This window comes from Triturus cristatus, chromosome 6 (assembly GCF_964204655.1).
Source record: "Triturus cristatus chromosome 6, aTriCri1.1, whole genome shotgun sequence".
NCBI classification, from domain to species: Eukaryota; Metazoa; Chordata; class Amphibia; order Caudata; family Salamandridae; genus Triturus; species Triturus cristatus.
The window spans coordinates 297,124,059-297,138,697 of record NC_140589.1 but is presented as its reverse complement, the minus strand read 5'-3'; positions in this window follow the sequence as shown (position 1 = coordinate 297,138,697).

The window sequence follows — 14,639 nt, the reverse complement described above, 5'->3', positions numbered from 1 at the left end:
TCTTGTGCGCTGCCTTTGGTTCCACTAAGACTGCTTTCACTGTCCTCTTGGCAGCTCCCTTGGTTGGGGCAGCTTTGGGACCTTGATGAAGGTAACAGGCTCTCCCCTTCCAAACAGTATGCAGCCACTTAGGGTGTGTAGAGCTCTCCTGGCCAACCTCTTGCCATGGCGTAGGTGATGGAGAGCAGCTCAGGACAGGCAGGGGCCTGTAATTGTACAACAGGTGCTAGTTTACTGATACTTTAACAGGCTGATTGTGGGATGGCACTGCGGGCCCTCTCAAATCCTTTCATGAGGCCACTGTGTGAGGTGAGGTGCAGGGTACTTCTGCTATTTCACTCTGAGCATCAGGATGGTTTTGTGCATAGCAGGAGTGTTTATTTCGGGCCCATTTAGTTGCAGGCTGTGTACTGTATTCAGGTGTGGTACCTCCATTAGCTGGCACTGCAGCACTGTTATTTACAGGCAACAGCAGTCTTTACTCTGATTGCAGCCTCAACAGTTGCCACAGGTGCCAGTGGTATGCTACCCGTGCTGCTGATAAGTCTGTGTTGGGGGTTGTGGCTGCCTTCTTCTAGGCAGAGGCCTAAGCTGGGAGCCTCCTGCTCAGACCTCTCTTCTCCACACAACTGAGGCAGATAGTGCTGGTGAAAATAGCTGTTTGCTGCTCCTCGTGCTTTTGTGTTCCATTTACCTGGTGCGGTGCTGCAGATGATTGCTGGCCGTCAGTGTGCACAGCGGTGAGCTTCTCGCCAGGCCGCTGCACTGTATGGATGATGGTATATGTAGGGGGCACTGCAGACTACTTATTCATGCCTGGTGGTGGAGCTGGCCCGAATTAGGGGAGGTAGTTCATTGCATCCGGGCTGCTTTACACTTTGGTGCCTATCACGATCCGGCAAAAACCGGGTACGAACCGTCGGACGGAGCATAATCTCAGCCCGACGCGTACCCGGTCGTCAATTTTTACAAACAAGGAATTACGATTCGCACGGGTACACCATTACCGTACGATTCGTAAAAAAGCCCGACCGAACAAAAAACACCTACCAATGCGATCCGGGAAAGCGCCGACCTGACGTCGGGACGCTCGCAGCCAGCCATTCACGACCCAGGAATCACGATTCGCACCAACGTCACCCCGCACGGTGAATATTTTGCGGCAGCCAAAAACTGCCGGGAAATCAGGACGACGCGAACAAGGACCACCAGTACGCGACGGACAGACGACGCCGCGAACAAGGAGGACCAGTACGCGACGGACAGACATGGACCCGAACCTACGAGTCATCCCTGCCCTCATAGCAGTACACCTCCTCTACAGGTTACGACGCAGACGCCGCAGAAGGTCAGAATAACTAAGGGAGGGGGGAAAGTGGGGTGGGGTGGGGGTGGCACGACCAGGGCAGGCCACAAAACAACCACATAAGTCACACACCACACATGGCCTGGACATACCTGACTCCCATGCCCTGGTCACCACGAGGGGGTGGGGGCGTGTCCTGATAAGCCAGCGACCGCCACAACGGAAGTCCGTCACCACGCGAACCGGCAACACAACCAGACAGGTACGTCCCGTACCCACGCCTGAAGAGCGTGGGTACGAGTCGGACCACGCCCACACACGTCACCCCAACAATGGCGGGACGGATCGCACCCACGTGGCAAAGGCCTGGGTACGGGCCGCACAAACATCACATAGCGTGGGGACGGATATGTACGGACCCTACCCCCACCCCGTATGCAAGGAGCGTACCCCCCAGCCCAACAGTGCAAGTACGACCCGTACCCCCACCCGCGTATGCATGGAGCGTACCCCCACCCCAACAGTGTAAGTTCGACCCGTACCCTCACCCGCGTATGCATGCAGCGTACCCCCCATGCCAACAGTGTAAGTACGACTCGAACCCCCACCCACGAATGCAAGGAGCGTACCCCCCAGCCCAACAGTGTAAGTACGACCCGTACCCCCACCCGCAAATGCAAGGAGCGTACCCCCCAGCCCAACAGTGTAAGTACGACCCGTACCCCCACCCGCGAATGCAAGGAGCGTACCCCCCAGCCCAACAGTGTAAGTACGACCCGTACCCCCACCCGCGAATGCAAGGAGCGTACCCCCCAGCCCAACAGTGCAAGTACGACCCGTACCCCCACCCGCGTATGCAAGGAGCGTACCCCCCATGCCAACAGTGCAAGTACGACCCGTACCCCCACCCGCGTATGCAAGGAGCGTACCCCCCATGCCAACAGTGTAAGAACGACCCGTACCCCCACCCGCGGACGTACGGAGCGTACCCCCACCCCAACAGTGTAAGTACGACCCGTACCCCCACCCGCAAATGCAAGCAGCGTACCCCCCAGCCCAACAGTGTAAGTACGACCCGTACCCCCACCCGCAAATGCAAGGAGCGTACCCCCCAGCCCAACAGTGTAAGTACGACCCGTACCCCCACCCGCGAATGCAAGGAGCGTACCCCCCAGCCCAACAGTGCAAGTACGACCCGTACCCCCACCCGCGTATGCAAGGAGCGTACCCCCCATGCCAACAGTGCAAGTACGACCCGTACCCCCACCCGCGTATGCAAGGAGCGTACCCCCCATGCCAACAGTGTAAGAACGACCCGTACCCCCACCCGCGGACGTACGGAGCGTACCCCCACCCCAACAGTGTAAGTACGACCCGTACCCCCACCCGCAAATGCAAGGAGCGTACCCCCCAGCCCAACAGTGTAAGTACGACCCGTACCCCCACCCGCAAATGCAAGGAGCGTACCTCCCAGCCCAACAGTGTAAGTACGACCCGTACCCCCACCCGCGAATGCAAGGAGCGTACCCCCCAGCCCAACAGTGTAAGTACGACCCGTACCCCCACCCACGAATGCAAGGAGCGTACCCCCCAGCCCAACAGTGTAAGTACGACCCGTACCCCCACCCGCGAATGCAAGGAGCGTACCCCCCATGCCAACAGTGTAAGTACGACCCGTACCCACACCCGCGGACGTACGGAGCGTACCCCCACCACACCAGTGTCAGTAGACTCGTACCCTCACCTCGAATGCATTGTGCGTACCCCCACCGTGTATGTGCCAAGCGCACATATCCTGAAATCGGAGGTGTGTGTGCAGAGTCCACCCAGCAGTGCCCTGAGACAGGAGGGGTGGGTGTGGAGTCCTCCCAGCAGTGCCCTGAGACAGGAGGGGTGGGTGCCTATCACTCCCAGCAGTGCCCTGAGACAGGAGGGGTGGGTGTGGAGTCCTCCCAGCAGTGCCCTGACACAGGAGGGGTGGGTGCAGAGTCCTCCCAGCAGTGCCCTGAGACAGGAGGGGTGGATGTGGAGTCCTCCCAGCAGTGCCCTGACACAGGAGGGGTGGGTGCAGAGTCCTCCCAGCAGTGCCCTGAGACAGGAGGGGTGGGTGCCTATCACTCCCAGCAGTGCCCTGAGACAGGAGGGGTGGGTGTGGAGTCCTCCCAGCAGTGCCCTGACACAGGAGGGGTGGGTGCCTATCACTCCCAGCAGTGCCCTGAGACAGGAGGGGTGGGTGCCTATCACTCCCAGCAGTGCCCTGAGACAGGAGGGGTGGGTGTGGAGTCCTCCCAGCAGTGCCCTGACACAGGAGGGGTGGGTGCAGAGTCCTCCCAGCAGTGCCCTGAGACAGGAGGGGTGGGTGTGGAGTCCTCCCAGCAGTGCCCTGACACAGGAGGGGTGGGTGTGGAGTCCTCCCAGCAGTGCCCTGAGACAGGAGGGGTGGGTGCAGAGTCCTCCCAGCAGTGCCCTGACACAGGAGGGGTGGGTGCCTATCACTCCCAGCAGTGCCCTGAGACAGGAGGGGTGGGTGTGGAGTCCTCCCAGCAGTGCCCTGACACAGGAGGGGTGGGTGCAGAGTCCTCCCAGCAGTGCCCTGAGACAGGAGGGGTGGGTGTGGAGTCCTCCCAGCAGTGCCCTGACACAGGAGGGGTGGGTGTGGAGTCCTCCCAGCAGTGCCCTGAGACAGGAGGGGTGGGTGCAGAGTCCTCCCAGCAGTGCCCTGACACAGGAGGGGTGGGTGTGGAGTCCTCCCAGCAGTGCCCTGACACAGGAGGGGTGGGTGTGGAGTCCTCCCAGCAGTGCCCTGAGACAGGAGGGGTGGGTGTGGAGTCCTCCCAGCAGTGCCCTGAGACAGGAGGGGTGTGTGCAGAGTCCTCCCAGCAGTGCCCTGAGACAGGAGGGGTGGGTGCCCATCACTCCCAGCAGTGCCCTGAGACAGGAGGGGTGTAACACATGTGTGTGAGGCCAGAATTATCCACATGTATACTGGCTACAAGGGAACATGTCCCCATGAACTCATGTCAACAGACTCCACACACAAGTACAGTGATCACCAAGGATGCCACGATTGTCGCAGGTGGAGACATGGCCCTGCATGCATGGCCAAAGTAGAAGGGCTCCGTCACACACACAGCTCATGTAGACACAGCTCTGCGCTAAACATTGGGAACACCCTGCAGGGAAGAAAGCTGGGTACACAGAGGAAGGAATACACCCTGGGACAAGTGCACCATGCAGTAACTGCTTACATGAACAAAGAAAGTTAGCCAACACCTTGTGATGGCACACAGATCACAGGGTCCCACCAATGAGCAGTACACTACTACATATCCCACACACCCAAACCCTTACACACCACCCAAAACCATGTAGCAGCCCCACCAACACCAATACCAGCATAGCAGTAGTGTGATAATGAAAACAAAATTAAGCTTTATTCAGCATGAGCACAATGTCCGTGGATCGCAGGCAGTTCAATCTTCACAAAGCCCATAGGGCAGTCAATGATTCTCAGCTGGATGGGGGACACAGTGGGATGCGTGTCCCCTACCTTGCCTGCACAGTCAAATGGCATCGTCTTCCACACTGGTGAGGGCATCAGGGGGGGGGGAAGCAACAGGCACCGCAGGGACATCAGGGCAAAGGGGCGGCGTTGTGGGTGCAGGGATGGAGGACTCCACCACAGGGGGCGGGTCAGTGCCAAAGGCGGAGGCCAGGATGGCACTACACACCTTTGCAAGGTCATCCAGGGAGTCCCCTGCACCCGAAGGGACCTCAGGCCCCAAGGAGGGGGGGGTCAGAGGGATGGGTCGCAGCGCCACCGGGGGAGGGTGGAGACAGGGGGGGAGACTCAACCACCCTGACCGGGGACCTCCTTGACCGCTTGCGTGGTGGTGTAACTGTGGGGCTCAGGGACAGAGCGGCCATGAAGGAGTCCTTGGGGGAGATGTGGCCAGGAGAGCTGAGGGGAGGGGATTTGGAGGGAGTGGACTGGGTGGAATGCGGACTCCCACTATGGCTGCGTGTCACACGTTTGCCCCCCGACCCAGTGGGTGTGCCTACCTCACCCTGTGTGTGCGTGTCAGGAGGAGTGCGGTGGACCTTCCCTGCTGGTGTGGTGCCCGTGTCCGTTGATGTGGGTGCATGCCGACGTCTGGGTGTACGTGTGACAGGCATGGGAGTGGGAAGTGTGGATGGGGCAGGGGTAGGTGGGGGGAGGTCGCGCTGCAGGAGACCCACTGCTGCAGTCAGTGTGGAGTCGATGGACCTCAGCAAGTTGCGTTGGTCAGCCTGCGATGAATGAATGCCCTCCAAGAAAGCCTCGATGTTGGTGAGGGTTTTGCCGTGGGCATGGAGGACATTAAGGATCGCAGCCTGACCAACCTGCAGTTGCCGCTGGATGTCCACAGACTCTGCATTGGCGGCAGCAGTGGAGACAGGGGCAGGGGGTGCGGTGCCTGGCAGGAAGGAGACATGCTGTGACCGGGCACGCTGGGAAGGGACACGAGCAAGTGGGAGGCGGCTGGTGGAAACTGAGGGGGCGGTGCGAGGTGTTGTTCCGCTGTCAGCTGCTGGTGCAGCCTCCGCCCACTCGGAGACATCGTCCCCGGACCTGTCAGCTTCGTAGTCTGATGTGCCAGTCGACAGGTCCTCGGCCACACTCTCCTCCGCCTCTGTCCCACTCGATGTGCCAGACCCGATGTCACGGCTGGCACTGGTGCTCGGTCCCTCCGCCTGGTCTGTGTCCATGTCTCCCTCTGTGTCCCCCGACGATGCTGTGGGCAGGGTGGAGAGACAGAAATTAATCAGACACCTGTACACATCTGTCACATGAGTCCAATCTACATAGGTAACATTGCATGGCCTGAAAAGGAAGATCCCTAACATCTACTGAACAGGGTACCGATGTAGGGCATGAAACACACAGTTGGTTGAGCCACCATGCCACTGAAATACCATGGAGAGCATGAGACAATAGCTAAACACAGGAAAAGGAGTCTGACATAGCACCCAGGCCCTGGGGACAATCCAGCACTGCATCTGCACCACACAGCGTTGGCGAAAATAGCGATGACCAGGGACCATATCCATGAACTTGAGACACATGCTGCATAGGTAATGCTGAAAACATGCACAACATGACTCGGTCACTGCACATTGCGTGTGTGTCCAGACACATCACACACTGCCCAGACCCAGCAAGTGGTAATCAGGATTTAACACATAGGCATTGCCCGCCCCAACAAGACCCTACACGAGGCAAATTGTTGAGACACAGGTGGCACCAACATCTCATAGTCTGGGTGATACACACAGGGGCAGGCAAAAAGCAAGATTGGACGCCAAACAGCCAAGGTGCGCCTGTACAAATAATGAGGTACCAGTGCCCATCCTCAGATGAGTATAACAAGACACACAGGCACTGGCAACTGTGAGTATGAAGAAGGACAATCAGGTCAGGCTGCACAGTGGACACCTGTACAAAATAGCACGTCTATATACATGGTGACAGGGGACAATGGCACAGAGCACAACTTACGCTGTAGACACTGACAGTGGCCACGTTTATGATGACACATACACCACTGAGGAAAAGGTGCCCCAGGGGACAGTAGTGGGCACGCAACTACATGCTACTGAATGGTAATGACTGCAACACACGTCACCATCCCTGCACTATGTGTATCGCACACTCATGCACATCATGTCACAGGCCACTACATGGGACATGCGCGCTGTAAGGCATGACACATGAGAGACCAACTCCCATGTCTGGAGTCAGCATCAGTGCCAACTGACATGGAACCCACATGCAGTGAACTTGACAGTGCACAGGCAAGGTCCCACAACCTGTTACACACCACCCCCACACATGATGCTACAGACATTGTTCCCGTGGACAAAGCGCCAGCCTACATTACCCTGTGAAGGAGTGACTACACACAGACCAGGGAACACATTGCAAGGAGGGGAAGGGTGGCAGGGGCACAGCGCTATACTGGGGCAAACAGGATCTGCACAGCACCTTTAAACCCTGCCAGTGAATTCATGCTACTGTGCCCTTACAAATGCCGGTGACACACAACAAACACACATGTACCTACCCCCTTCCGGCTGCTGCATCGCCTGTAAGCGCCTCTCCAGGTCTGGAAAGACCACCGGCAGCACACGCCTGTGGAGGTGGCTCAGACGGCGGCGGCCGCGGTTCTTGTGGCTCTCAGGTGAGTCCCCCAGCAGGAGCCGTGCAATCCTCCGCGTCCAGCACCGGATATCCTGCCAGCGTTTCCTCACCTGGGGCAGGCTCCGCCTCCGACCATCCACACCCCTCACGGCACTGACGGCGGTCAGCCAGATCTGCTCCTTGGCAGTGGCGTCTACCTGTGAGGAGGAACAAGTGACACCACATCAATACACCAGCCACATGTCACAGAGAGACATATGGGTACAAATTAGCTGGTTACAACAAGGCATGTCATGCAGCCAACGCATTGCACCTTTGTCATAGGGACATCATCCCCTGGTGAGGGAAAAAGCACTACGTGCCACAGTGGGTACACAGGTGGAATGATGGCAATGTCACAATCAATGATCAAGGCTCACACTGTGCATCACACCCACCCCTCCTGTCTCAGGGCACTGCTGTGAGTGATAGGCCCCCACCCCTCCTGTCTCAGGGCACTGCTGTGAGTGATAGGCTCCCACCCCTCCTGTCTCAGGGCACTGCTGTGAGTGATAGGCCCCCACCCCTCCTGTCTCAGGGCACTGCTGGGAGGACTCTGCACACACCCCTCCTGGCTCAGGGCACTGCTGTGAGTGATAGGCACCCACCCCTCCTGTCTCAGGGCACTGCTGTGAGTGATAGGCCCCCACCCCTCCTGTCTCAGGGCACTGCTGTGAGTGATAGGCCCCCACCCCTCCTGTCTCAGGGCACTGCTGTGAGTGATAGGCCCCCACCCCTCCTGGCTCAGGGCACTGCTGTGAGTGATAGGCCCCCACCCCTCCTGTCTCAGGGCACTGCTGTGAGTGATAGGCCCCCACCCCTCCTGTCTCAGGGCACTGCTGTGAGTGATAGGCCCCCACCCCTCCTGGCTCAGGGCACTGCTGTGAGTGATAGGCCCCCACCCCTCCTGTCTCAGGGCACTGCTGTGAGTGATAGTCCCCCACCCCTCCTGTCTCAGGGCACTGCTGGGAGACATCAGGCACCCCCCCCCTGGGACCCCCCCGACAGTACATGGCATGTGTGTTACACCGGGACGCAATGGCAGAAGTCACAGTCACCACATAGGGACAGTCTGTGGCAGTGGCCTATGCACTCACCTGATACCCTGGTCGCCCATACAGCATGGAGTACTGTGGGAGGATCACATCCAGCAGAGCCATGTTCTCCTCCAGGGTGAATGGCTGTGTCCTCTCCACAGCCCTTGACATGGTTCCAGGGAATCAGTAGCAGCAGCTGGGTCGACGAATGCAAAGATGTGCAGGCAAGTGCTCCCTCATGGGACCTGGCTGCCTTATATGTGCCCTTCTGCCCAGTCTCATGCACAGGAGTACAGAGAGATTGGTCACTCACATTTGCATCCTATGTTTCCACCAATCCCTTCAAACCTAGCAGTCTGTGGGTTCTCTATCGGTTTCATTCTCCTGCATGATGTCAGCCCCACAAACACATTGCAACAAAGTAGACAAATTCCAACTGACTTCTGCTGTGCACCTTCCAGAACAATTTCGAATTTTGAACTTGGTCTCCATGACAACCAGCATGCATGTAGGCCTTAATACTTGTCCCCTATGTAATTTGGAGCATCACACACAGGTACGGTGCGTGTGGGGGCCCTAGGGCACCCCAAATGCATGGCAACGGCCCGTACATGCATGCCTACGCTCTCCATCACTATGGGTCTGCACGCGTATGCGTGCCCGTAGTGGTACGGACCGTACACTCGCATCTACGCTCTCCATCACTATGGGTCTGCACGCGTATGCGTACTCGTAGTGATAGTGAGCGTAGATGTGAGTGTACGGTCCGTACCACTACGGGTACGCATACGCGTGCAGACCCATAGTGATAGAGAGCGTAGATGTGAGTGTACGGTCCGTACCACTACGGGTACGCATACGCGTGCAGACCCATAGTGATAGTGAGCGTAGATGTGAGTTTACGGTCCATACCACTACGGGTACGCATACGCGTGCAGACCCATAGTGATAGAGAGCGTAGATGTGAGTGTACGGTCCGTACCACTACGGGTACGCATACGCGTGCAGACCCATAGTGATAGAGAGCGTAGATGTGAGTGTACGGTCCGTACCACTACGGGTACGCATACGCGTGCAGACCCATAGTGATAGTGAGCGTAGATGTGAGTGTACGGTTCGTACCACTACGGGTACGCATACGCGTGCAGACCCATAGTGATAGGGCCGTACACTCGCATCTACGCTCTCTATCACTATGGGTCTGCACGCGTATGCGTACTCGTAGTGGTACGGACCGTACACTCACATCTACGCTCTCCATCACTATGGGTCTGCACGCGTATGCGTACTCGTAGTGGTACGGACCGTACACTCGCATCGACGCTCACTATCACTATGGGTCTGCACGCGTATGCGTACTCGTAGTGGTACGGACCGTACACTCGCATCGACGCTCACTATCACTATGGGTCTGCACGCGTATGCGTACTCGTAGTGGTACGGACCGTACACTCGCATCTACGCTCACTATCACTATGGGTCTGCACGCGTATGCGTACCCGTAGTGGTACGGACCGTACACTCGCATCTACGCTCACTATCACTATGGGTCTGCACGCGTATGCGTACCCGTAGTGGTACGGACCGTACACTCACATCTACGCTCTCTATCACTATGGGTCTGCACGCGTATGCGTACCCGTAGTGGTACGGACCGTACACTCGCATCTACGCTCACTATCACTATGGGTCTGCACGCGTATGCGTACCCGTAGTGGTACGGACCGTACACTCACATCTACGCTCTCTATCACTATGGGTCTGCACGCGTATGCGTACCCGTAGTGGCACGGACCGTACACTCGCATCTACGCTCGCCATCACGATGGGTACACATACGGCAGCACTCCCACAGTGATTTGGGAACATGCACAGGCCCTCTCAGCAGCAGTACGGCGGATTTTACACATCACTGTGGTGAGAGGCGACACACATGTAGGAATAGGGCGGACATACTTGTCCATGGATGGACATACTTGTCCAGGAATGGACATCAAGGCATCGTCTGTGCATTACCACATGTGTGGGGCACAGGTGTCACAGGCTGTGATGTGGAACATGCCTCCTGAGTGGAGAAGGCACCAGATGTATGATGAGATGTGTACATGTGTACTGTGTGAGGGTGCAATGTGTGCCAGGCATGCCCTTGACTCCTTTGACATGTGTGCATGTGGGACTGCGCACTTGGGGTGAGCGTCACTGGCATGGCACGGACACCAACACACGGAAGTGTCCCATGATGCCCGGTACAGGGGTCATGACACATGACTTATCACTACCCACAGTGCACAATGTGACTATGCCATATATGTGTCCGGGATTTACATCAGGTTGATGTTGTAGCACCCTCAAAAGCTGCAGCCGTTGCAGCAACCAACATGTGGCTGTGTGTAGATTGTCATTGCACACTGTTCCCAACACCATGCCACATGTGTTATCGGATGTGAGGTGCACATGTATGCAAGGGACACGGAGTAGCGTGACAAGGCCATGTCAGCAAACTCACAAGGAATGTGTGGTGAGTCATGACATGTGCACCTTCATGGCAAGGTGTGTGGGCTGGACTAGTGTAATGTCATGTGACCTGTGGCTCAAGTGTTCCGCTGCCAGTCTCTGCAATCGGCATCACACTTCTGCTGATGTGTGGGTGTATGTCACTCCTGTCTTGCGTCGGGCAGTGCACTTGCACTGGGACACAGCTATTTCCATGGCGTGGCATGGGGAGGTTCCCAATCACCGTGTGTAGCTGGGTCTTGGAAGGAGTGTCACCTTGCATCCATACGTGTCCTGGGCATGTAGCACATGCCTGACTCCCTATGTGGCATGTGTGTATTGCCAGATTTACATGTGCTCAGTAGACCTGAGTTGTTCTCGTAGTGCACTCACTCTTCCTTGTCACTTCCAAATTACTGCAGAGCGCCTCCTGTTGCCCGAAGAATTCCAGACTTGGCCACCATGCAGGAGAATGACAGGATCCGGCTCTACCGCTTCACCCAACCGTTGATCCTGGAGCTGACGGCGAGACTGGCACCACACCTGCAACCGCAGCACAGGTATCCTACGGCACTGACACCCCAGCTGAAGGTAATGGCTGCCCTACATTTCCTTGCCACGGGTACCTTCCAAAATACCATAGCTCATGTTGGTGGCATGTCCCAGAGCATGTTCAGCGGTGTGCTGCATGATTTCTTGGAGGCCATGTTGATTCACCTGGATGACTTCATCAAGTTCCCAACCCCTGAACAGATGACTGAGGTCAAGCGTGGTTTCTATGCCCTGGGAGGGATGCCCCATGTCATTGGGTCCATAGATGGGACACATGTAGGTTTGGTACCACCACACGCACGGGAGGTGGCGTACCGCAATCGGAAGCACTACCACTCCATCAATGCCCTTGTGGTGTGTCTGTCCAACATGGTGATTTCACATGTCTGTGCTCGTTTCCCAGGATCAGCACACGATGCCTACATCATGAGGCGTAGCGGGATGCCTGATATGATGATGCAGCTGCGCAACGAACGGGCATGTGTTGTTGGTGGGTACAGTCTGTCTGTCCTGTATTCTGTTTGGCCGAGCAGCACTACCGCTTCGCCAGTTCTAACGATATCCATGTGCTTTCCATTTAGGGGACGCTGGCTATCCCAACATGCCTTGGCTGCTGACACCTCTCCGCAACCTCATCACGCCGGCCCAGCTCCGCTACAACACCGCCCATGGCCGGACAAGGCGAGTGATAGAGAGGACGTTTGGCATGCTGAAGAGCCGATTCCGGTGCCTCCACAAGACCGGCGGCGCACTCCCATATGCCCCGGCAAAGGTTTGCAAGATCTTCATGGTCTGCTGCATGCTGCACAACATGGCAGTTGAAAGAGCTGTGCCACTCATCCTGAATCAACATGACGAGGACCATCCACCCGTGGAGGACGAAGGGCTTGGCAATGGGGCTAGTGATGTGGAGGATGTGGAGCCGCAAGAGGACATCCGGACTCGGCTCATACGCGACTTCTTTGCTTAGTGGTGAGTACCAGGGTCTGAGTGTGCACGCATTGGTCCCCGTGTGGCATGTGTTGTGATGCGTGTCTCCACCTGCATGTATGGCACGTGAGTCAGAGGTGTGTGTGGGTGTGTCACTGGAGTGATGGTGGCAGTGATGGTAGTATTTCCCCACTCATAATTGTGACCTAGCATGTTGTCATCCATACATGTGTCGAGTCAATGCACATGCAAGTGGCTGTGCTTTTTGTGGCTGACTTCTTGTGTGTCTCTCTTCCCCAGGTACCTGCGCATGCCGTCTTCTGGTTGCATTGTTGTGGCACTGCTATTCCTCATGGACATGGCATCGTGGGCTGACTCAGCGTTACAGGCACGGACACGTTTGGAAGTCTCCATGGGGTAAGGGATGCATCTGGGGTGTATTGGGTGTGGCAGTTGTTCACGATGTGTGCACACTGCCCCGGTCGGGGTTTGGTTCCTCTGCAGACATGTGGCATCCCCATGGGACACGACATGCAGCATCCCCATGGGACACGACATGCAGCTGGGTACACCTGAATAGATGGGCTGCCTGGTTGTCAGTCATCAGTGATGGGATAGTGGATTGTGATGAAGGCATCAATGTGTGTGACACTGCCCTCGGACACATACGGTTGACATTGTCTTGACATGGCGTGGGACTTCCACATCAGCGGATGTATGGTGTATGGCAGTCTCTCCGTGAGCAGCTGTGGGTATTTAGCTGTTAGCCGACACTTGTGTGCCAGTTCCATGGCTATCACGCATTTGTGCTGCAGAAGGGGGGTGCCAGTGTTGGAGCCACATGTTACTCCACATGATGTGTTCATGTGTACTTCAAGTTGCCTCTGCAATCCCAAAAACATGACTATTAAAGGTGTCCCTATGCCTCCAAGGTGCCTCTTCTCAGTCAATGCTGGTGTGTTGGCACGGTGCATCCTGCATGTCTGGCATGGTATTCCCTGATTGTGGCTATGTGTCAATGTGTCGAGTGGCAAGATGCAAGCTGTGTGTGTGTGCTGAGACTGTGTATTGGGCATGATGTCCATGACTGTGTGGGTATTGTGACATGTGCCATCCCCATGCATCCAACGTTGTCCATGACCCCATTCTCTGCATCCACCGGACTCAAGCTTGCAGGACATGGTTCTGCCACCTGTCTACACGTACCTGGGTGCCCCCCAGGACACGGGCCAGGATCCCTGACCTCTGCGCATGACTGTTGCTGTACTCAATGTGTCTGTCAGCACGGTTGTTCGGCCACCCCCTCAGCTGGTTCTGACCATCACGGGTGTGTATGGTGCTCCATGTCTGTCTTGCCTAAAAAACTGTGACCCATGTGTCCTGTGCCAGACTCAGGCCCCAGGGTGTGGATGGTTGAAGTGAACAGATGACTCAGGCATGTTTAGACTGTACAAGACACATGTTAGGTAATAATGCTACCAGCAGGCATCTACTCTTAATAGTGTGATTTATTATTGGGGGGGGGGGGCAAAGTGAGGGGCTTTCCGGGATTAGGGAATCCAAAGTTCAGTAGGGGAGTTGGTGTCCTTGCCATTGGAAATCCTCAGAGTCCATGCCACAGTCTTTGTCAACATTGGTCAGCCAGTGACCAGCAGGGCCATGTGGCAGAGAATGTCTCTTGATGCTGTGATGCTGTTGCTCCAGTGGGCCAGGTGCCAGGCCAGGTGTCCTGGGAGATGGTGATGTTGCAGCCACCCTCACGGTCCTTTCCGTGGACGACCCGGCTTCCTGCGGGGAACCTCAGCAGCAGGCCGTGACGACGTCTGGGATGCTCCGTCGGATGTTTCCTCCTCCTCCTCATGATCCCTCCCTGTGGGTGGTGATGTTCTCCGCCTTCTGGCACAGGGAGGGTCGGCCATGGTGTCGGCCATCCGACGGAGTTCAGCGTGAATCCCCTGGGACGCCGTCACTTGCTCAGCCTGTCTGTCCTCCATCCTCCGTTGGTGTAGCTGTAGACAGGCTATTAGCTCCGCATGTTGCTGGGCCTGCTGGACCTTGATCCCCTCGAGGACGGACACAACCTGGGCCATGCCCGTGGTGT